The following is a 24760-nucleotide window of genomic DNA, read 5'->3' as shown; positions in this document are numbered from 1 at the left end:
TAATTATATCAGTAACATCGTATCCAAGTCCTCTTCAATTCCCAGAGTGCTTCCAAAGGGAATCTTTTTCATCTACGGTGACAGGGTGTGGGCAGGGATCCCATCTAAGATCAAAGGGGGTCCCTGCAGCCTTGGCCAGTTGACTACGCTAACCCCCAACAAGACTCAAATCATAAATTGGAAGAAGGAAAGACAATCAGCTCGCCAAAAGAGGTCTTACACAGAATTCAACCCAAATTGCGATTCCCAAATTTACAATTGGAACAAAGCAAAGAGAGTTGCAGTGTCCATTTTCCTGCCTTGGTACGCAGCAGCAAAGGCTCTTGGAGAACTCTCTCACCTGGGGTGTTGGCTGAATAAGCAGGCCAACACCACATCCGCTGCACTCTCCGATCTACTGGCGGATGACGAAACCACCAGGCATGCCACTTTACAAAATCGAGCAGCCATCGACTTCTTGCTACTTACACATGGCCACAGCTGTGAGAACTTTGAGGGACTATGTTGCTTTAACTTATCATCAAGGGGCACCTCGATCCAAGCCCACATCAAGGAAATCCAGTCACAGATTAATGACCTCAAGACGGAAGCTCCAGCAGTGGACCCAATGAACAAAATTCTTGCACAGTGGGGCATCCCCGGGTGGGCAGCCTCATTACTAAAAGGACTTGCCTGGATTCTCCTTATGATTTTTATCGTTCACCTCGCCTTAACCCTTTTTAAGAAAACCCTTGATAAGACCTTAGGGAATGCTTATTTAGTTAATAAAAAGTGGGGAGATGTGGGAGGAGGTCTCAGAAGGGATCTGTCGGGAATGCCATGGGAAACTGCTGTGGTGTAGGGGCATGGTGGCAGAGTTCCCGCCTTCTCCCATGTCCATCATCAGATGTGCCCTCCCCAGTTAATGTCTGTTAAACAGTTATGCCATCCCTGGCTCTGGAAAATTCTTTGTTCTATGTTCTGTTATTGGTTCCTTCCCTGTAACCACTCCTTTCCCTGTCTCCAATTGGTTTGTATTATCCTTATCCCTCCCACGGGACCTTACCCCATTGGTCCACATGTACCCTAACCCCACCTCCTCTCTCTCTGTTATAACCCTTGGCCCCTCCTTCGAGAGACGGCTCTCGGGAGCCAGATCTCAGAGCTCAGGCTCTCAGAGTTAGCTCCCCTCTCAAGAGATTGTCTCCCTTTGCTGCCCTTGCCTTTCCCTGCCTTCTCCTGCCTTTGGTGCACCCTTGAGAACTGCAGCGCTCTGTGTGCCGACCCGTCTGTTGGTGGATTCATATTCTTAGTCATCTGGGGCTCCTGTAGACCAACCACTGGCAGGTTTCCCCGCAGGACCCAGGTCCAGGATGCCTCAGTCACAGTGCTAAAAGAAATTGGAAAGCTTAGGAGAGCTTCAGAGAAAATAGATTTGGTAACATTTACAGCAAAAATTCACTCCCCAGTTTGCTAACACCAAACAGTCCTTTTCCAAACATCCCATAAGTGTGTGGAAACTGATAAAATTCAGGATGCCATTGAAGTCCTGATCTCTGACCATGCCCCTCTCCTGGCTTCTCCAAAAATTATCCCTGCCCTGGCCACAGCCAGAACAATCTCCTATAAAATTGATGCCATTTTACTAGCCAATGTATATCATTGCACACTGGCTCTTGAGGATTTTTTTCTACTTTCTAATGCACAGCTCTTCTTAATTTCTCACCCAAGTTTGCCCTCTGAGTTCAGGTCAGCAAACTATAGGTATCATACTCACTTAAACATCTTGGTTATCGAAGTGATCATTATGTTGGTCAGACAGATGTTTCATGGGTGCTATTAGCCTTAGCCATTAATTTTTCATTTATTTTTGAGCCTTTACTAATTCTGTGCCTTTATTGCTATTTTTCTTAGTAATAAAAATAGGTAAAATGTTTAACCACTGCCAACTAATTTCCAAATCAGAACAGGTTTCTTGCTAAAGCATGTTGTAGATTTGTGAATGGAGGTAGGTATAATATTTTTGAACCTGTGGGCAAGAACTACATCAACAGTGTGTTAAACTCTAAATCACCCATTTGTTCATATAGTGCTATGTCTGCAAAGTCATTCAAATTTCGCAGGACATTTATTCAACACTTTCTAATATAAAGGGAAGAAAGACAAAAGGCAGACAGTCAGGAATCCACTGAGAGGCTGTTCTTATTAGGTTTTGACAGTAGAGAGCTGCCACTTTAGAAATGTGAGAGACGCCTGATATTGCAGACATCACTGAGCAATATACAATTCATTGACTCAGCAAAGGTTCTTGAAATTCCTCACTAACCACAATATGAAGAAGCACTTCATTCTTCCTTCTTAACTACTTAATCTCTGTATCACCCAGAGGATTTTTTACATAGAAAACTATTCCTAGTTTCCATGAAAGTCTTTTGACTGAGCCAGCAGAGAAGGGCAACCTAGTTACAGTTTGGTCCCTTTGCAAACCTTGCCATCAAGTGCTATGTGGGAATTACCTGCTTGGAAACAACTGCTGAAGAGCTCATGCAACTATGAAAGGCCAGACAGAGAGGTACAACACTTGCTTAAATGGCAGAGCTGTGCATTCACATTCGCAATCAATTAGATCTGATGGCAACAGTAGGATTATCACCGGAAGATAATCAGAGAACTTCTGCCAAGTGAGACTTTAGCAGTTCACAGAACAATTAAAAACCTGAAGCAGCACTTGGGAGCATGTAAAAGAGCATAATTTTTTATTTTAAAGGGTTTTAAATTTATTTTAAAGGGTGTTAATGTGGTTTTATACATTACTTGGTGACTGCTTAAAGAGTAATACAGTCTCAAACATCCAGCACCACCAATTTTGTTTTTTTGGTTTTTTTTTTCATTAATTGGTAGTAGAAAGCACCCTAAATACCTTTTAAACCACATGGTTAAAAATATTGTTACAAAATCAAATGACTAAATATTTTTTTTCATTCATTCTCCTGTCCAGTGCACAACCCACCTTTCTACCAAGTCTTGACTAGCTACCACAAGAGTCAGTGGGAAACAAGAAGGGGACAACTTAGCTTGACTTTCAGAAATCTCAGAGCCAGCCAGCAGACAAGTTCTTAAAAATTTCCCTGTACAAATGATGGAAGAAACTTGCTCTTTGCCTTTCCCATTGAAGTTTTCTATGCCTGTTCTTCTGTTCCCCATCACATTCGTTCTCCATCATCGCCTATCATATGAAAGGAATACTATGCAGCACACTTCCTGCAATCACATGGGAGCTTTCAACATGCAGCCACTAGTTAATATGCTAGAAAATCCCCCACCAGGATTTAACAGCACAAAGGGTGCAAAGACCTGACAGAAACAAAGTATTGCATATTTCCTTCTGCAAGGAAAAGCACTCAGAGCTGATTTCAGAGACAGCAGTGCCTAACTCCTAATTATCACTGTTTCCCACTGAGCAGGAGCCAGTTTCTTCCTCTCATAAACATTGCATAGATCCAGCTTCTCAAAGGTCTTGGATCATGCTTAACTCAGACAACACCACTTTTCCTTCCTTGCAATTAGAGTAGTACATACCAGGAAAAATGCAGCCAACAGTTGTGTGCCTGCTGATGATAATGAAGGGCATGCTATAGGGATGGAGGAAAGGTACTATAGAAGCCATCCCAAAATGGATGCTCTAGATGGGTGGTCACTGTTTCTGCACCAAATACTGTCCTTCACATCTCTGAGATGAAAAACCACTAATTTCAGTGAAAAGCACAGATTCTGTGTTGCATCCTGGGTTTGGGTTCAAATTATGGGTTTTTTCTTTGTTAGTTTTCCAGTTCTCTGTACCCTCGTGCATCCCTCAGGTTTTCCCCTAGTCCTGTGATTTCCGTGCCCGTCTCCCCGTTCTCGCGGTCCCACTCACCCCAAAGCCCCATCTCCGCCCCTGCCGTGTTCCCATTGGTCGCTGTAGTACACGTCATCACCACGATGTCTGTACCCATTGGGCGGGAAGACTCCCCGTCCGCCCTGTCCCTTCCCTATTTCATCCCACTCCTCGGCATGCTCGGGGCCATTTGCGTCCGTGCAAAGCTGGGAGCGGCTGCAGCTTTTCCACCGCAGCTCTCGCAGCCAATAAAGCATCCAGCCGCCACACGGACAGATTTGGACAAATTCCCTGCCTCTTTGTTTCTTCCCTCGCGCCGACGGCGAAGCGCGGCCAACAGCCCACCCCAGAGCGTGGCAGCAAAAGAGCCCGGGAACTGCCGCAAGCCCCGGCGCCGATGAAAAGCTGAGACGCCCAAGCTGGGCGCTCGAGAGCTCACCGGGGCTGAGAAAAGTAACGGGCAGCCGCGATTCTGTTTTCTGAAACATTGACAAATAATTTGGATGAGAGACTATTTCACAGCTTTTGTAGAAGTCTGTTACTTTTATAACACCTTTGCATCTTAGGACTCTTGCAGTTGTTTTGAAAATGTTAAATATACATAAATTAATATGTGCTTTCTTGCTCAGAGTCAAGTCTGGCTCTTATACAAATCAGGTTTCCAATCTTCACATTATAAGTAGCAGCCAGGACTGACTGGCCCAAATTTCTAAACTAAAAGAAATGCAGCAATAGTGTAAAACAATAAATACAAGGGAGGTATTCCATTAAATGTGAGGCAAGATATGCATCCTACTAATTCTATTTACTATTGGCTTCAATAGCCAAGAGATTTTATTGACCTTTCTAACATTTGATGCAGTGCAGTAACCAGAGAGAGATAATAAAACCTACAGATTGGAAAAGGCTTCAGGAAACAGAAAACAAAAATGAAAGGAAGCATTGTGTCCTTTATTCAGTCTGTCAACTTCAACCTGTAAATCTGAGTTTATTTTACAGCTAAAATGAACTCTTTACACTGAGTAAAGAGAGTCCCTTTACTATGCATAATGTCATAAAATTAATGGAATTCTGTACTGAAAGATAGGCACATATGATATTTCCTGTGATTCTCTTGCCTTAATACACTGTGCCTCAAGAATATGGGCAAAGAACGTTTTATTGCTTAATCTTAACCAAAATTGGCTAGGCTATTCCAAAACAGGGGAGTTAAACTATGGGAGTTAAACTAGGGGAGTTAAAATATCTATGACCAAAAAACCTTCAGAATATCATCAGTTAAAAATTTGTGAGAACTACCATTTACTTAGCTATGGAAAACCAAAACATATGAAAATCCAAGTAGCATTTCTAAGATCCTTTTGAAATGTTTCTACTGAAGACTGTTATAAATATTTTATTGGAAGAACAGAATTTCCAACTGTCCCTTGAAAAGCTGTTGTGCTGAATTTAGAGATTCAATTCAACCATTAAAGTATCAAATGGAGATTTTAGTCCTGCTTTTATTGGAAATCAAAATGCAAGTTTATCCTGTGGACCCCCTAATGATGCCTCTATAATAGCAACATTTTTGAACTAGACTCAAATGGTGTATGCCACTCATCAAACTAATACAAAAAAAGACGACATTTAGTCTTAAAATAAAATAGCAATTTTTCCAGACAAAAAAGATTGCTGGGAAGATTCCATTTTATTAAAGATACAGAAGAGGGCAGCTGTTGTCTTTGATTATATTTACAAAGTATGAATCAGTTTTAATTTACTAAGATAGCAAACCAGAATAAATTAATGATCACAATGTGGGGACATATGCAAATGATAAGGATGATTACAGCCCCTCATTTCAGTTATAATTTCAGCATGTTGCTGCTGCAAATATCTATCAGGCTTAACGAAACAACTGCAGACTATCATTAAAAAGCTTACCGAGAAGGAGAGAAAAGAATCCAAGATGAAAATAACAAGTTTTGTAAAGAAGTAAATTGAAGGAGAAATCAAGGGCTCCATACCTGAATTCACTCTGATTGCCAAATGACAGTCTGACAGTTACATTGTCATGTAGTTAAGCTTTGAATATGTGCAAAACAAATAAATTTTATCCCTTATAGTGACAAATAAATACGTTGGTACTTAAGTCACAGCACCCAGACAGAGCATCCCAAGCCACGTGTATTAGTCAAGTGATCATTTTGCAGATGCAGAAACAAGGACATTAAACTGAAAAATACATTTGGTTTAAGGCCATAGAGAATAAAGTTCTTTAAATTTACTGCAAATATGGGAAAAACTACTTTTCTCCAGCATTAAGAGATACATACAAATTGTTACAATTTTCTAAGGATTTCTTGTTAAATTGTGTTTATGCAGTTACTTCAAATGGTGTGATAATTTTTAGCATTTGCTATCCCATAACAAAATATACAAGTAACAAAACAATGTTATTTACAAATAATTTCTGAATTTGAAACAGGGTTTAATGTAGAACAAGAGGAAATTAGGGAGTGTTTGATACTGCACAGAAAGTAACCAGTTCAAATTTGCAGGAATAAGAAAAGACAGGTAAACACAAAATAAGTCTGACTTTCTGAATTCTGCAGAGTATGGACTTACATAATAGGAGAAAATTATATCTGCCTTTCTTTTCACTGTCTAGTTGAATATTGATACTCGAGAGACCATCACAAGAAACTCTATAAAAGTATATGAATTTCATTACAAATTTGCAATACTTTGGTGAAGCCAAATACTGTGAAGAAGAAAGCAGCAATCTCTGAACAGAACTGTAACATGCTACGTGAAAATAATTTATCTGTGGAGTAGTTAATTGATCCATCTGGCTGCAAACTGATTTGCAAGAAACATAAGTATCTAGTCCTGTATGTCCATGAGAAAGATTTTTTTTTTGGTAAAAACATCTGGAAGGAAAAGGTTGACTTTATGACCATATCTGAGTAACTCTATTCCCCTTTGCAGTAAATTATATAGCGAGACTATATGCAGATCACATGCATGTAGCATGCATCTCCACTCTATGTATAACACTTTCATTTGCCTGATATAATCAGTTACCACTAAGTATTATATTGAGACTTGTATGTTGTCATCACACTCAGGATTACTTTTGCAGTGTTAGAATTACTAGAGATGTCACACAGATCCTGGCAGTTTTATATCTGCCTATATTATTACTGACCAATGTTTTTTAAATAATGTCTAGCAATATCAGTAAATTGCTTGCTCCCTCTGGTCTCCAATCTAATCCAAAGAAACCAGATTAAAGTAAAAATTATCAGCTATAACACCGTATCCTGTTGTAACACTATAACAGGCTCAGCCAGCTGGACAGTCCTTTGTCTCCCTCCCTGGATGCAAGAGGTATGCACAGAAATCCTGTCAGACGCACACATCATGCACAACAGCCAAGGGTTCACCAGGTTTGGGTTATTTTGGATCAATTTATTATCCTTGTCAGACCCTGAAACTCATCATCTCTGGTCCTGACATCTTCTCTGGGGAGCACAGCCAGAGGCTGCCATTCAGAAACAGCAATTTCCTCCTTCCTCTCTACATGGATTTACTTTGGCAGCTCTCTGTAAACTCTACATCCTGGGGAGTATAACCTAATAATCCCAGAATAAGATTTCATTCCACCAATGACTTCTGTTTCAATCTACTCAGGTGTCATTTGTATACACATTTTCTGTGCAGGGCATACCAATATTTCACGTTTAGATTTCTGCTGCAGTCCCTCTCTCGGGAAAATGATAAAAGGTGCTCCTAACAGTATTGTATTAATATTATGCTTGCATAACCTAATTGTTTCTGATGTAGCTAATTTCTTTTTGCTACTGCACAAGTCAGTTAAGGTGAGACAGTCTCATAGAAAACTAATTTTATCACAAATTTATATTAAAGCAGAGTCTGCATGGCTTTCACATGTGCTTAAAATTAGACTAATTAACGACAGTCCATGATAGCTCATTAACTAGAAGCAAATGTAAGCTCAATACCATCATTAAGTGCCAAAGGCCAGCTAAGGTGATATTCATGTGAAAAATCAGGAACATCAAGGGATGTAGCTCTAGTACTGTTGATGGCAAAAAAGGATCTTATAGTATCTGGCTCACAGTCACCACTGTGTAGCTGCACGATTTGTCAGACATTCTTGAATGTGAGGTTGTTCATAGGCCAATTAAACTACAGCCTTAGGGGATAGATATGAGAAAGCAGTGAAAAAAAATTTATTTTTCTGATGCACTTATAACAAGGAGAGGTATGACATAGCACTGTACAGGGACTGAACATTTTTACCAGCATAGCAATATACTGGATAAACCAATTATGAGGTTTAGAAAATAAGGAGAGTGTCAAACTATATCAGCTTTTTTCTTTCAGAAGAATACCTAAGAAAACCTTCTATTTATATATTTGAATATTCTTATTTTAAGTCAAGAGGCTATAAAATGATACATTTCGTACATTTAATTAGCTTGCTGAAGCAAAGTATTGTGTACCCTATATTGATAGGTTAGGGATTACTTAGGGGCATAGTTCAAAGCACTTCAATTATTCTATTGGTAAGCAAAATACATCGACTTGTATTAAATCATTTCTGCTCTCTCATTCTTCTACATTTTATATAACTGTATTCACCATTAATAACCATAATTTATTTTCTGATGCAGCCAAGACATTAGGAAACATATCTATAGATTCATTCCTTAAATGAAATTAGGATATTACTTTTACCCATTTCAGCTAATCAAAAAATTATTTTAGCCTCTCCCTTTATTGAAGAAAAGTATATTGCAAAAACATGACTAGTGATTCACAGCCAGGGAAAACACAGACAAACCAGTGGTAGCTTTTAGAAGCATTACACAAATTTCATTCCAGCAACACCACAGCCTATCAAGTTAGCAAGAAATATCTATTGAATCCATTTTTTTCTTTTTTAATTCAAGGCTAAGTAATCAAAACAACTGCCAAAATGGAATGGGCTTAAAAGTGCAACTGCCTTGTAAAGTAGAAGATTCTCATCAGCTTCAGGGAACAGTCATAATCAAGATTTTTAACATTCTAATTGATATAATGCACTGACTTATTATGTATAACTTGTGCACAGCACACAAGTGAAATAGCATAGCAAAAGGCAAGTTCTCAGACAGTTGTGTTGCAGTCAAATCATATATTAGCTGTTTCAGTTATCCTGTGCTAAACATGCCCTATATCTACCTTGTACAATTCAGCATGACTCAGTTGACCAAAGAAATTTCACAGGATATTCTTCATATTTTACCAGGTATATAGATTTTACACAAACAAAAAAAACCCAAACCTAACCTAAAAAAAACCCAAAACAAAACAAAAAACCCAAAAACAAAACAAACAAAAAAAAAAAAAACCCAACAAAAAAAAAACCCAAAAAACCCCAAAACCACCACCACACACACCCCCCACACCAAAATCAAAAAAACCCAAAACTTTTTTATTTGGTAATAATGCCTAGAAAACTATAACACAAGGATTTCAATTGTCCTACTAAATAACAAATACATTCCATGGAAACTAGGACAGATGCAGAAGAATGAGATAGAAAGTATAACCCATGGTGGCACAGCTACTTTGCTGGGTTCTAAGAAACCGACTCTACTATTAGCAAACTTGCAGATGACACTGATCTGGAAGCGAGTGTCAATCTGCTGGAGGGCAGGAGAGCTCTCAGAGGGACCTGGACAGGCTGGATAGATGAGGGTGAGTCCAACAACATGAAGTTTAACAAGTCCAAGTGCCAAGACCTACACTTTGGCCACAACAACCCCTGCAGCACTACAGGCTGGGGACAGAGTGGCTGGACAGTGCCCAGGCAGAAAGGGACCTGGGGTACTGGATGACTACTGACTGAACATGAGCCAGCAGTGTGCCTTGGTCGCCAAGAAGGCCAAAGGCATCCTGGCCTGTATCAGGAATAGTGTGGCCAGCAGGAGCAAGGAGGGCATTCTTCCCCTGTACTCAGCACTGATGAGGCCACATCTTAAGTGCTGTGTCCAGTTCTGGGCCCCTCAATTTAGGAAGGATGTTGAGATGCTTGAGCACATCCAGAGGAAGGCAACGAGGCTGGTGAGGAGTCTGGAACACAAGCCCTGTAAGAAACAGCTAAGGGAGCTGTGGATGTTTAGCCTGGAGAAAAGGAGGCTCAGGGGAGACCTTATCACTCTCCACAACTCCCTGAAAGGGGGGTGTAGCCAGATGGGGGTCAGTCTCTTCTCCCAGGCAACCAGTGACAAGACAAGAGGAAACAGACTTAAACTGCACTAGGGAAGATTTAGCTTCGACATTATGAAGAAGTTCTTCCCAGAAAGGATTATTGGGCATTGGAATGGTCTGCCCAGGGAGATGGTGGAGTCACTGTCCCTGAAGCTGTTTAAGGAAAGACTGGATGTGGCATTTAGTGCCATGGTTTATTTGACAAGGTGGTGTTCGATCATAGTTTGGATGATCTCTGAGGTCTTTTCCAGTTTGGTTGATTCTGTATTCCTTTCCTTTAAATTCAAAAGAAAACAAAAATGCTTTGTTTTGCCATTTTGTATGCTTGCAATGAAGAATATTTTTTATTAGAAATGGAATCTAAATCTCCATATTTGTCACACTCAAAGTTCTGTCTTGTTTCTTTGGCTTTGCGGGGTTTATTTTTTTTCAGTAAGTATGAAGCGTTCCGTATCAAAATCTCTCCTACTAAAGATTATTTTCCAGAGTTTACTCAGATTTTAAACTTTTATCTATTCAGCCAAAACAATGTAATTCAACAAGAACTACATGCTTTTGCTGTCAGAAATAAATCCCAAACTAATTACCTTTTCACTAATGTGGAAGCAATTAGGCACTACGATGGTTGAATTCCTGGGCGTCTTACAAACTACCAGCATCAGCAAGGATAATCATTGATCTAGACTTTAATTTATCAGAGGAGAAATGTCCAAGAATTCAAGAATAATAAACTTGAAATGTAATAACTGTTAAGATCAAAGAAAAATGTAATGTACGCTAAACATCATACTCAGCCATATCATCTTTCCCCCTAAAAACTCAGAGGATCATGGACATTACTGTTCTTCACAATACCTGAAATTAAAGCTACTCCTGCAGACTGTTATGTGTAATGCTCTTATAGTACCACAAAAATCCTAAAACTGTCTTTCATGTTCTCTGCTATGGAAGTGTCTGGGAAAGTTTGTGATTTTGCATGTCTGTCTTAGCAAGTATGGTTACCTCCCAGTGCAAGCATTATAAATTTAACATCACTGTGGTGTCCTTGGCTTTCACTCCAGATGTATTTCTTAGCACTGATTTTTATCCTAAGAGCAGTCTAAGAAATAATGTACTCCCAAATCTGTGACAAAGGTCTTCTAAATGTGATTCTGTATCCTCCTGTGTAAGTTGTGATTTGAAATGGCATCTCCCTTTTGTTCCATCATAGCAAATCTTCACTATTTAGTCCTCACGCTTTAGTCTTGGCTTGGTTCATTTGCAGATTGTAAGTACCCCAACTTTCACACTTACTCTAAAGCATTTAAACAGAAGATAACCAGTACTTTAAATATTAGTGTATCTAGTCAGAAATGCAATAATGTAATATTTAACAGCAACACCTACAAAGATTTTAGGGGATTTCCTCATTTTTCTTCTGTATTCTTTGTCCTATTAACCATTATTTCTTTCTTATTTTACTGTTAATTATCACATAGAGTTGCAAACATTTAGACCTGAGAGTGGTTGATTTTTACACGGTTCTTGAAAATAATAATATGATAAAATGTTTTTGTGTGATTTGATTGGGACAGTAGCAGAAAACTTCAAAGAGCTCTGACTCCCTTAGGGTTTACATACTTTAAAATAGCAGTATATCTGTATTGCCAGGGTGGGGGAACAACAGACCTTCAAATTAATATTACATTGGCAGCAGGCTTTACACACTATTTTCAGGACTGTGTGCTGACCCCCTAGCTTAATGAACAGTTTTATTTAAAGCTTAAAACTATTAAGTGCTCCTACCAGAGTCATAAATAATGCAGTTTATAATATTCCTATCGAGCATATAAAACTACATTTGTTTTCCATTAACAACACACTTTTAAAGTAGCTTGACCTCTTCAGATATATAAGAACATGCAATTAGTGCAATTTGTCACAGGTTCTTTACATTTTAATAAGACGTAATTAGTTGTCTGTTTAGTCTAATTAACTTTGAAACCCTGACAGTTCTTGCTCTCTGGTATAACGTACAGCTCCTTATTTGAATTGCTAATACTGGGAAGAGTGCCTCCATACAACAAGAAATTTAAATCTTTGTAAATCTGTGTACCTTTACAGACTAGGCGGCACTGAAATAGCCTGCCAATATTTGTATTAACTTTTCCAAAGCCTTTATCATCAATCTGTGACAATATATGGAAGTCAATAACATGAAGGAGTCAATGTGGGAGCGTTTAGGAAACAGATGGAATTACTGTACAGTACTATTAGACTTCTATTAATGATCATGCAAACTGAATAATTCTGGCTTAGTCATACTTCTCCTATTTCAGACATGATTTAACAAATGCGTTACAGACTCATCCCAATGGAGATGTACATCTTTTGTATTCTTTGAAATTAATCTGCACCTCATGAAGAATCAAGTGAAGTATCAAACAGATGACCTTGAAAACATGACATTTTAGTGATCACAGAAAGGTATTGGCTGTATAGAAGTAGCACTAAACATTGAGTTAAAATCTCCAGAACTGGTAAAACATGTTAAAATAGCTTTGATATTCAGATTTCAGATTTTTTTTCCACTATAAGATACGACAGTACATATTGATTTTAATGCAAATTATTACTTTAAAATATGACAGATTTATTTTATATTCTCTTCAGGATTATTTTAATTACTTAGAGGACTGAATTTGCAAATAAATGACACAATTCAACTGAATAGCAAATAAAGTGCAGATGATTTGTCATTATGTCTTCTCCTGAAATAATTCTCTGCAAATATGCTACAAAACTTAATGATCTTCAGAACTGTAGACACAGGAGAATGTAAAAATCTGCACAGAAAAAAAGAGCATGCAGAGAACAGAAACCATTCCATGAAGTGTTGATTTATATTCAAATAGAGCTTGTATAATGCATTCAATGGACAGTTTTGTCATTTGGATTAATATATATTTTTTTAATCCTGATAAGAGGAATAATTTCACAGTCTTGGGTTCTGTGCATGGCTCTCCCAAAATGCCATGTCAGGGGATGGATAAATCCCACCTACTATAACATATAGACACTGACAGGGACAGAATGTATACCAAAGCAAATATGAAGTAGAAATTATTTTTTATTACTTTAGGTATTTCTTGCTGTCAGATAAAAATGAAAGCATTACTAAAAATTTTACAGAATGACAGCTATGCCTTATGGGTAACTACTACAGTTTGATATATGAGGCAGAAAATGTAAAAAATATTGTGAAGCACCACCTTGACACAATGATGCAGGAAGCATGCTAACTCCAGAAGAATGTAGTAGAACACAGTTAAATAAAGGAAGGAGACTTCAGGTCCTGCCAAAAAACCTAAAAAAGTAACAACTAAACACTCTATCTTTCAAGGAACAAAAGTTGAAAAACTTTTTTAGACAGCTGCCCAAGTTCTGATGGTCGAGTTTGAACAGGATTACTCCTTGGAGTTTCCATAGGTACAGAAGGTTTTGCAAATATTTGTATTATACCCTTTACAAAACATCAGAGGGAACAGCAATTCTAGCATCATATTTTTTGTTACAACTAACTATGCATTTTTTAAAAGCACTGAGATAAAGCATGTGAAGGCTCAACAGGCAGTAGCAATGTAGCTAAAGCAATTTAAAACAACTGTTATAGTTTTATTTGTCAAATCTGCTCCAAGCCTGACTATAAACAGGGAAAAGCTGAAAATGAGCAAGCACCAAATTCACTGAACATTCATTAAAATGCACCCTTAACATCATAGACACCTACCATAAACTAGATACTTCTGTATCTTTCGTACTTCAGTATTGTCCTGTGCTCCCCCTTAAAGCCAGGGCCCCATAAGAACCCCAGTTTGTGCTTAAAAGAAGTTAAGAGACTATCAAATGGAATAAAGCCTACAAAATCTGGCCCAAGCAGAAAGAAAACATCTTACTAAGTTCAGAAGAAATGTAAGGCTAAATCACATGACAACAGCTTTAGAAGTATGTCAAATTTGTTATTAACTAATAGTAAAGTCATAGTTATCTGCTGGGGAGTAAGGGGATTAAATATTGCATATGTGAGAAGCAATCTTTCATTTAGACATGAGGAAAACTTATTTTTTAATCAAAGCATTGCAGACATGCTTAGAATCATAGAATCATCTATGCTGGAAAAGACCTCTAATATCCAAGACCTCTAAGATCTGTGCAAGGTGCTTTCGATATATTTGTTTCAGAGCACATAAGCACTTAAGTTCATCTTTAGAAGACTCTTCTAGCTCTAGAACTTTTCAAAGTGTTCTTATCATAGAAAGAAAAGTAATTCCTAACATTCAGCAACATTTGAATAGAGGCAAGCTTGGATCAATAGCAACTTAGGAGATATTATTTCGTTTCATAGCATTTATTTTAAATAAAATAATTTTTGTGCGCCTCAAAGGAAAAATCACAGCAAGAGTTCTTACATTAATATATTCTAAATTAAGTTGTGCCAGATGAGGAAGTCCAGTGAAGAATTTTGGCACTGTTGACAGTAGCTGACATGCAGGTATGATTGATGTCTGCTTTCCCTCCGAGGATAAATGAAAAGCTGGCAAATGCCTTGAATTTTAAGCCAAATTGGTTTTCAGACATCCTATTTGACATTTCCTCCTCATACTTCAAATTATTTCTTTGTGCATGTTGCGTATTTATAGAATATGTTTTCCTTTATGGTCTGGTTTTATCACATCTCCTTTAGGCTTTCTCTGGAGAGCTGCAGTTATAAATTGGCCAAAAAGCACTGCTTGCAGCAGAGATGAAATAAAGATTACTCCTATCAAAAAAAAAAAAAAAAACCAAAAAAACCAAAATCAAAGCAAAACAAAAAAAGGCCAAGAAAAAGAGAGGCCTTTGTATTGAGTCATTAGCAGTACACTGAATTTTTATTCCATTCACTCTAAACTGCCACCCAGGCTACTGCTGCTAAGAGGTAGTAAAATAATAAAGTAGAACTTTGGTAATTCTGATATGTGTTAGGAAGTTAAAATAACAAAAGCATGGAAAGCATTTCAAAGGTCTCATTAGCATAGGGATGGTCCTGCTGGAGCAGACTAATAAGGTTCAGGGAAAATATGAGTTGTGTGACCTCAGGAACACAGACCTCAGGACATGAAAGATGCCAGTGGAGGTTTTACCCAGTATCTCCTGTGATTCTGCCACACTGCTGTCTCTGGTTTGTCATGTTCTGTGCCTGTTACTGAACAAAATAACATGATCTATGCTTCAGGGCTTCCTTCTATTCCTGCTTCTGTTTCATCAAATAGGAAAAAAAAAAGTAGCAGAGCTTATAAGATTATGGGTTACATATTTACTCCGGGGAAATGTACATAAAGCCTAGGGCAATTAATGTGTGTGGGATATTTTCTGTTAAAGTCAGAAAACTGCTGCTATTTCTGTGTCTGTGTTACAAGAATTTGGTGAGCCAAGGTCTAGCTATGAGTGGAAAATGAGGAGCTGCAGAAGAACCTGGCAATCAGCAAACAGACACTTGTTTGTTTAAACACTATTAAGCACAGTACATTGATTTGCACTCTGCCATCTTCACATGTAAATAAAATGGATAAAATCCTGAATGAAGAAGGTAGAACTCCAGATATTGATCCCCAGACTCATATTGACAAGTTCAGGTTAAAACATAAATATAACCAGTCTGAGTTTCACCTCAAGTTAAATCTCTAGGCATGCTGACAATCTTTGAAAAGTGAAAATTTGCCTACAGGCAAAACAGTTTGTTGGAACTGTAGCACTCCAATTAGAGATAACGTGTGAGTAGCTGTATACATCTCAGCAGGCACTGATCCTGTCTTTACATTTCTCCATCAATTAAAAAAAAAAAAAAAAGAAGGAAAAAACCAAGCCCAATAAACAAAACCCACCAAACCCACAAGAGCTAGCAATCTGGTATCCCACAGACATCCTTCTTTTCAAAACATTTAAATATTAGGCTAACATTTGCATTTTCTTCATGCCTGAAGAGTAAAACTCCAAATCAATCTTGGAATGGATATGGGTTCTTCTCTCAACATTTGGAGACTGAAGAATCAGTGCTTCACAAGTTTTCTGTTTTAAGATCAAACTAACTTGCATCAACTTGTTTTATAGCAATCAACTTTAATATTATGGGCAAATGTTCATATAAAATTCTGATTCCAGGGTCTTCTCTGAAATATTTCATTGAACCTTTCCTCCCTTAACATTTTTTAAATAATATTCAATGTATTGGTCATGATACAAACTGTGCAACTTTGTCCTGGAGTTATGCCTTTGAAATACACACAATAGCTCTGTATTAATAAAACAAAAGGAGAGATGATGAATGAAGATGTTCCTCCCCAGCTCTGGCAAGTATTGGAATATTCAAAAATTGATTGATGCATTGAACACCCATTTATTTTAGATCAAATTTTTTGGTGAAGTCCTGATAGGATTCCTCCCTATGATAGATTCTCCATGCTAACTATTAAATCCAGAAGAAAAAGCATCAGGGAGTACTTGGGGGGATTGAAATTGCATCACGACAGATAATGTGATACAACAAAACTGCTTTAATCTGTTGCAGTCTATCATTAGAGCCAGATCTAAATTGACATTGAATGCTACTTACTTTCATATCCATGTTATCCAAGAAACACCTTAATGTGAAGATGACAAATAGTTTTAATTATAATCACCATCATCACCTTATTTCTCAAAACTAGATGAAAGCCTTAAATGTTGAACCTCTCATTACATACTTTCCATGTCTCATTACCATACTTAGCTTTCCAAAAGTATCAAAACAGAACCTTGTTTAACATCAGAACTCAATAGGTAATTAGCACAAACTAGAAATCACAGAATAGCCTACCTGTGGATAGTATAATAAAAGCAATAAATATCTACATTCCATTGCACATCCATTGCGTGCAGTCACATAAATCTGAATTCTGAAGTGACTGTATTGACACAACTGCAAGAAGGTTTTTGCAATCCTCTGTTGATCACTAGTTTATAATGAATCACTCCCATTTAGTCTAGAACTCCTGTTAACTAAAAGTACTAATCAATCAATCTATCAGAGATCCTGGAAGCATTAGAGAAAAGCAGAACATACTTTAATTATCCTAATTTCTCTGCCACCACACTCCTAGCACATTCACTTTGGGACTCTGCAGAAGGGAAAGAAAATACACTTTTTTTCCCAAACATTCAAATTCAAAGCTCCAATTACACAATAAGTGGCAAGGGGCAAACTGCTGTTAACTGGAACCATAGGATATAAAGCAATCATTCCCCGTGTTATAAAATCAAACTGGGTCAAACCAACATTGCCCCAAATTCACTTCACAACCCAGTTCAAAATTTCTTGACATTCACAGATGGCTCTGTGTCTGAGACCACTTCTAATGCATGCTTCAGATTACACCTGCCAAAATGCTAGTGATTTAGACAATACAGTCTCAGGTGAGACTTTGCTTTTCATTTTAACCCCTTCTCAAAAAAGGCAAAGCAATATTTTTCTTTAGGTTAGTTATATGATAATGTATTCATTCATACATGAATGAGCGCTTGATCATCTTTTTATCCCCTTGAAAGCACAACCATTATAGAAATAAAAAGTATTATTAAAAATATTTACCTGTATTTCTCATGAGAGTTGCAATGGATCAGAGATGGATATCTTTGAACTTACTTTGAATTCTACACAATGAGTTTTTTATACATGGAAATCTTAACATTTGCTCTCTCTAGAAAAGCTTGGTTGATCAGCTATCCAAGAGTCATTTCCTTGCCCTGAAACAATAGTTAAGGCATTTAACTAGTTATTATTTGTTCTTTACTTAAAGCATACTTGCTGACTTCAGTGGGAGTTTAGTAGAGCAGGTACAAGAAATATAATTGGGTGAAGACATTAACACATGTTATCCTGGAAACAGTATTTGTTTTTTCTTGGCTTACTTTATATAGCTGCTGCTGAACAAAATAGCCTCTAGTTATTAATAAAAGATTGCAAAATTAATAGTTTATAAAATCCCCTAGAGAGATTAAGGAGAGGGGAGATACCTGATTTTTTTCTGAACTGTACATTGAAGTTCTGTCATCAGACAGTAAAAGTCTAGCAGGATTTCAGCTGTGTCAAAAGAGACTACACAAATGTTTCTGACATACTCAAAAACCTCTTGGATACATTGCACAGAGAAATTCAGGTAAGTAGAAATTATAAAATGAACTTTATTATACATTGCTGAGTTTCCTACTCAACCATATCACAGCAGTAACTCATAAGCACCCCTTGTTTTGTGTGGACTGAGTACACAGCTTCTGCTCTCATTCTTCCTTTCTTCCTACAATGCTAAAAATTAGGGGCTTTGGCTCTTTTTTTCATTTACCACAGTTTTCACTTTGGGCTTTGGCTCTCAGGAGAACATTTAGGACTTGTATTTTGCAGGGACATATGGTACAGATGTATCATGGGTCCGTCTAGACTAGAAGTGTGTGTGTATATATATATATCTCAGTAACCTGTCATGCTGAATAAGCAGATTTAAGGACTTCTTGTCCTTATTAATCTTAATTCCTTAGTAAAAAAGCTTTAGCTTCAAATGGTCCTCACTTCTGGTTTCTACTCTGCACATTCCAGTTTCTTTCTTCTCAGTGTAACCGGTTGTTTCAGGAAAAAAGCAACACAAGCAAAGCATTAATATATCACAAATGTCCTTTAAAGTATAGTTCTCCAAAAACAATTGAAACTTCTTTAATTAAAACCATTTTTTTCCTCCTTCATGATAAACCAGAAGATATCTCAATATCAGTTCCCTAAGATCTCCAAGTCATTTGCTCATACTGTTGACTGACAAAAACCACCAACTCTGCCCATGCAAGTACACAAAACAAACTGGCAGAAGATTTGCAAACATGTGTGCTACCTGTCAGATTCTGAAGCAAAATTTCAGCACAAACCAGGGATACTGTACCTTGAACTTTACTACCTTGAAGGTAGTAAAAGACAATAAGAAGGTCTGAGTTATTTCTGTATCTGCCTATGTTTTTTCAATTGACCAGCTATTTTCATTGTATTAAAAGCACCAGGCACCTATGCAACAAGAGCAATTTGCAACACAAAACTTTTATTTTTCTTTTCTCCCTGCTCACATATTGCTTTCTTGTTCATGAATGTGTCTTCACCATATGAAGACATCATAATGGAAAGTTTACTGGCTAATTTCAGCCAGTTTCTTTGTAAAGTATTTGTATTTTAAATTATACTCCTTCTGCTGATTCTGTCCTACCAGCCACAGATGGCCAATTATTCATTTTCTCAGCCATTCAGTCTACATCAGGCTGAGATCTCTTTGAGAAATCACAAAGTCCTTGAAATTTCAAAGTTTGGCAACCTGAGCTTCCCATCTCAAAAGGTAATAAGCACTCTTTTATGTCTTCACAGATTTTACAGCACCACTGCTGTGTATTCTTAACATGAAATCACTTTTTGTCCAAGGCTGGAATACAAACCTACCTTCCAAACACATGCAGAACCTAATACTCATCTAAGTTACACACTATCAGAGTTATGTTTGTTTGTCTCTGGAAATCAGTTGATAGATAAAAAAGAACAGTTCACTTGGTCTATTTGGTTTGGCCAGAAAATTGGCCAATAGATGGGGATAAAAACCAACAGAGCATTCCAACTGCTCATTGCTTAGGCTCCTAAGAGGCTCTAGTCTTGTATGATCATCACCCAATACACTCCCAGGACTATGAGCAGTCAAAAAAAAAGATGGATCAAGGAGAATATTTATTCATTTCAGAGTTGTACGGATGAACTATAATTGAATGTGAATTAAACTAAAAGGCAGGGCATTTGTGGATGTAGGGAGAGAATATGGTACAAATGTAAAAATGTTTGATGTGCAGAAATTCATGCAAATATGATGAGTTATTTCATCAAACTTCACACTATGTGTCAGTATGAGCAAATATTTTGACTGTGTTTGTAGGCATAGTCAGGACATAGAAGGTATAGCAGTGGCTGGAATAGACAGCACTGAAGTGGTATCTTACAGTTGTTCTTTACTACACAAATTTACTGTAGTTCATCATCCTTCTTTTACCAATATCAAGATTTTTTAAAAGAGATTATTTCATTTCCATCACCCACTTCAACAACAGAGCTGAGTAGTTACTGATTGTATATAGTCACTCCACACAATAAAGACCAGCTGCTACTCACAGTTTTTAGAAAAATGTCTGAAAGGGAACACAAAGACCCTGTCAGCCATCTCTGTCTCTTAGTAGAATGAATTAATATTGATATAAGTTCCTATTTATTTAATCCATTTAAAAAAATGAAAAAGTTTTATGTGGAGTTTTTTGGTGGGTTTGGGGGTGTGGTTTTTTTGAGTTTGGATTGGTGGCTGTTGTCACTTAACCAGATATTTTCAGCTAATTATATCCCTAAGTGATATGCAGTGCTAGCAGATGTTTTAGGAATTCACATAAATGATCTTCCTTTCCAGACCAAGTGAAACCCTACTAATTCAACACTCCAGCAGGGTATTCTTAGTCCCTTTCTGTTAACTTTAAGAACGTAATCTATCCAAGCTAGGCAATATCCACACTCAAAGCTGACAGCTGTGCTACAGTGCTGAAGTGATACGAGAGTACTCTGCAAGTGACAATCGCCTACCCACAAAAAGCCATCAACAGATGCCTCCATGACACTGCAGAGGAGACCAGCTTCTGGTTAACACTAGACTTATGAGATAGGACATCACAGGGCCTTATTTAAACTACTCCTCAGTTCTTTGGACATCATTCTGTAGTTGATTTCACACTTAGGGATTTATCAGAAAGGAAGCTGTTATTGGAAAATACATCTCAGTTTTTTATCACTTGACTGATCTTTAGGAAGTGATGGAAAAACAGAAACTAGTTTCTACATGATCCATATCTCTCATTCCCTTGGCAGAGGAATTGACTTGAAATTAGAAGCTGAAGTCTGAATTCAAACTTTCCTCTCTTCAATGCCTTTAAACAAACCTCTTTACTTTCAAAGTTTCGAACACCACTTGCAATACCCCATTGTGTATTCAGATGGTCACTCCTATTTCACCCCAGGCACTGAATTCCAGGGCGAAACCAAGATTCTTTTGCTCTGGGTAGATGCAAAGGAGAAAATACCAATAAGATATTCTCGAGAGTTAAAGAACCCACAAACTTTACTGGCAAAGTTTAGAAAATTAAGGAACATTGGCAAAAGAGTGCATACAACATAACATCACTTATCAGAGTATAGACTTAGCCCACTGGACATAGAAAATCTTTAAACTCATTTGATGTTACATTCTGTGGGAAGAGACTAAGAAGAAGAAGAAGAAAGGAAGAAAAAGAGAAACACTTCTGGAAAGGAAGGAGATAGAAAAACAGATATAGCTACCAACTCCTGGGTTCCAGTGATGTAAACCTCCAAGATAGAACGCAGGGTTAAATGACAACATGCTTACCTCATGGAGACCCTTCTTAAACATTTTTGGCCCATCCCGGGCCTTCATCCCTGGTGGAATTTCTGCTCATTTGGCCACTCAGGGACTTGGTTAGGCAACACTGGGACTGCATCCAGGGTGTTCTGATTGACAGACACCGTGGGTCTGGGGAGTGTTTGGGGCAGGGCACAACCATACCCAAGCAAAGCCTGACCCACCCCCTGTCACACATTCCAAGCCCCCAAGATGTCTCAGAACAGAACACCTTTTCCAACTTCTGACAACTCCCCCAAGCCAAACTGGAGCAGGGAGCTAAACTCAGAATATAGGGAGAGAGTACTTGGTATTTATGACTTTGTGGGCTTCCTAGCATTTCACTCATGAGAAGTATGCCTTGGAATTCAAGGGTTTGAATGAGAATTTATTATTTATCATAATGACCCTTGAAAAACTCTACTTCCCAGCACTTCATCAAGGTGCTGCAGTGTGAGCTGCCTAGATTTCAAGAATATTCTAACCAGGAATTAAATATTTATGCAGTCTTTTACTTCAATATTTCTAATGTATTTACCAAATTAACATAATATAAAATAACTGTTGTTTTGTGGATGTGGTTAAAAACATAATACATTTATTGGTTTGATTTTTGCAGGGAAAGCAATTATGATACATTATCACTCCTAGAACTGTTACAGGAATTGCAAATGGAAAACATGCCATCCAGAGTTATTTGCTTTCTGCAACAGGCAGATTTTCAGCATCAAATGACTTTTGATATTTAATGTGAAAACCAAGATACCTTATAGTTAACTGTCTTGGGGCAATAATGATACAGCACCAAAGCATTTTATTTCTAGCAATGAATTTTTTGGGTTGCATTAAGTACATGAAAATACATCTTATGATCAAAACCTCATACTTGGAAACTGTCTTTTTTTCATCAGTCTTTGGTCTGTTCAAGGGCTGAATCCTCTGCACATTCTGTTTGGGATTGGTTTTTTTTTACAGGAGAGCTAGCTAAAATACTGAGATTTTTAAATACACATTCGAGTTATTTTCATATTTTTTAGCAGTGGAAGAAGTCTTCCAAATGAAACGTTTGACAAAGTATGTTTCACACTAAAATAATGCATGAACTTTTGCAGAATATGATTAGTTTTGGTGAAAACTCCAACCATGCTCAAGTTATACTTCATGCCCCCATTGTTCTGGGGGTATATATTCTGAAGTTTGTAAGTCTGTTTTTGAAAGCTATTAGGCATCAAGTACTTGAAGTTTTTGATTCCCTGTAAATTCAGATTATATGCATTTGTATTCTATCCTGGTCTGAAGCCTACAATATTTGTTGTATATTAACTAAACAATTGGCAAGCAATCAACAAGATTTGAGGCAGGACCACAGACCAATATTCAGACAGAATGTGCCATTGAAGACTGTAAGATTCTGACTGATGTGATGGAGCACTTGGGAGTTTTTTAAGCAAGGCACAGCTTGAAATACAAAGAGTGGCAGAAAACAGGGCAAATTGAAGGCAGCAGTAATATGTGTACAGAGACATGACATTATGTTTACACACCACTGAAGCAGTTTTTAAAGAATTCATTTTACCTAAGTGTTGAAACTTCCACAATGACACATTAGGCAACAAATCAGAACCTCAAGGAAAAAAGTGTTATACTTTGAGCTTCATTAGTATTGAGATCAGTTAGGTGCACAAGGAAGTTTCTTTGTCTAGGAGAGGCCAAATTAAGAAGTTGGGCACTTAGAATGTAAGAGGTATATAAATTAGCTATATAACATTTGCACGCAAGGTTCTTTATCCATGAGGGCAACAATTTTATTTTTTAAAAAATTTTAATAACCATCCTCTTTTGATTGTTTCTTCCATCAGTGTTTACTGTGGCTATGAAACAGTTTAATTTCACATTTTAGCAGCATAAGCCCAATCAATTACCAGATGACATCCATTTGCTCTATCTCATAAATGAGCAGTTCCCATCGACAATTTTAATTTATGCCTATTTCACACAAAATTAGTTCCTCAAGAAAATTACCCAACTTAAAATTTCACTGGGCCTGTGCAAGAACATCAATACTACATCAACTTGCATAGGATTACAAACAGATACTTGAGTTATCTCATGTGAGCAATAATTCTTTTCTGACCCAGTCTGTGTTGTGAACAATAAACAATCCACTTTTGACCCACTTAGTGCTGCTTTCTCAGTTAGTAGTAATGGTTTTAATTAGACATTGCTTTCACAGAGTCTCAGTTTGTTTTTGGTTTGCTCTTTATACATCAGAGATGTCATACAGTCTAACTAACCAAACCACTGAAGCAGAGGCAAAAGGAAGCAACTATATGTGTTTATGTTAATCTCTTCCGAGACCAGGATTATTTGGATTAAAAGGAACAGCAATTCAAATAGTCTTTTCCTCATCCAGGGACAACTAATAATCTGACCAAAAATAGTAAACCATTAAAAAGAAAGTCAACCCTCTACTAACAAAGAATGTGCTTCAACTGCATAAAATCCTTTCCCCTGTGGAAAAAAATAATTTAACCAGTTTAGAACAAAATTTGAAGTGTGAATAACACACTGACACATGGTAAACTAGGTCAAATTTTAAATATACTTCATAAACCATTAAAAATTCTCCTGAAAATGAAATGCCAAGTGACGTGATTTGACAAACGCCAAACTCTAGACCCTCACAAAAGTCATTCACTTGCCCTCTTTCATTACAGTTGGGCAGAGGAGAGGGAAAAAATGAATGAAGGGTTCATGAGCTGAGATAAGAACTGGGAGAAAAAGCATTCTAAGGGCAAAATAGGTTCAAATTAATAGGTATAAATTTATTATTAATAGAGTCAGAGGAAGATAATGAGAAGTAAAACAAGTCTTTAAAATACCTTTTTTCTCCCTAGCCCCTTCCTCCTTCTTACCAATAGCACATGGAGACAATGCATGGGGTTTTGGTTAGTTCGTCTCTCAAGATCTTTTTCCATTCATTTAGGGAGAGGAGTCTTTTTTCTGCTTTGCTGTTGGATCCCTCCCACAGGCAAACAGTCTTCCCAAAACTGTTGTGGCGTGGGTCACTCATCCACAGGGTGCAGAATAGGCTGCTTTAGTTTGGAAGCAAGGGCTC

Source organism: Anomalospiza imberbis, chromosome 4 (genome assembly GCF_031753505.1).
Source record: "Anomalospiza imberbis isolate Cuckoo-Finch-1a 21T00152 chromosome 4, ASM3175350v1, whole genome shotgun sequence".
NCBI lineage: Eukaryota > Metazoa > Chordata > Aves > Passeriformes > Viduidae > Anomalospiza > Anomalospiza imberbis.
Note: the sequence above shows the minus strand (reverse complement) of the source record.